Genomic DNA, 1122 nt, shown 5'->3' on the forward strand with positions numbered 1-1122 from the left:
CTCAGATTCAGCTTGGCCATCTAGTATCTCTTCTCAGTCCTTTTTTTAAAAAAGTAGGCTGCTTTCCTGTTTTCACATGGTTCCTCAGAACCTCTCCCCATAACCTTGCCTCTTGTCTTCAGCACTTCAGACAATCTCCTCCTTTAGGAAACTCAAGAAATTAGGAACTATGAGCAACTATTCCTGTTTCCTCATCTGTTATTTGAAGAGTAGAAACTGAATAAGTTGATTTTTAAAGTCCCTATAAACTGGTAAAATAAATTATGGCCCAATAAATATTATTGTCTTTAAAAAATGAGGATATAGACTGAACCCAAAGGTATTCTACTGATTAAAGAAGGAAGGCAACAAATAGTATTTATAGTGTGTTATCAACAGAGGAAAAGCCAGAAAAAATAATCTATATATTTTGTAAATATGATAATAGTGGGTGTCTGATAGGACGGAACGGAAATGGAGACTTTCCACTCTCAACTTTTTCTTCTATTTAAATTTTGAGCCTTGTGAATATAGTATCTATTCAAAACATAACATAATTAAAAACAAAGAAAATGAAGTTTTTATTAGTTCAAATATAAGAAGTACATCTGTCTCTGGTAATAATTCATCCTGTTTATTAATCATTGGTTTTAAAAGCACATGGCCAAACAAAGAGGGAGAAAACTACATCCGAATGGGGAGTTAAGGCTGGAGAAGGAGTATCTGCTGCTATTTTAGCCTCCTCTACCAGCCCTCACTTCAGTCAAATGCAAGGTATAAAACTCCTTTGCCCCTTTTCCTTGTCATTGTAAGTTGCCTGTAAAACCCTGGGAAAAATCTCAAAAACATGCATCTTCTCTCCTGTATTTACCAAGGAGACTTCTGGAAGGTTCTGAGAGGCTCCTAGTTCTCAGATATATATTGGTTCTCCTGGAAATCTCAGGGCAAAGCAGAGGCAGAGCATAGGGAAGGGGTCAGCATTTTTCTTCTGTAAAGGGCCAGGTAGTAAATATTTCAGACTTTGCAGGCCACACAGTCCCTGTCACTACTACTCACGCAGCTACTGCACTCTGCCTTATGGCATGAAAGCAGCCACAGACAGTACTCGCTCACAAACAAATGGGCATGGCTATGTTCCAACAG

At 38.1% G+C, this 1122-nt stretch overlaps 1 protein-coding gene across 1 annotated transcript in view; it reads right to left on the reverse strand.

Moving 5' to 3' along the window:
• The window catches only part of GPX5 (glutathione peroxidase 5 (epididymal androgen-related protein)), a 10241-nt gene that overhangs the window by 4784 nt on the left and 4335 nt on the right, over nt 1-1122 (reverse strand). The gene's annotated exons all lie outside the window — the stretch shown is intronic.

The sequence above is a fragment of the Galeopterus variegatus genome, unplaced genomic scaffold, assembly GCF_000696425.1.
Source record: "Galeopterus variegatus unplaced genomic scaffold, G_variegatus-3.0.2 Scaffold2434, whole genome shotgun sequence".
Taxonomy (NCBI): Eukaryota; Metazoa; Chordata; class Mammalia; order Dermoptera; family Cynocephalidae; genus Galeopterus; species Galeopterus variegatus.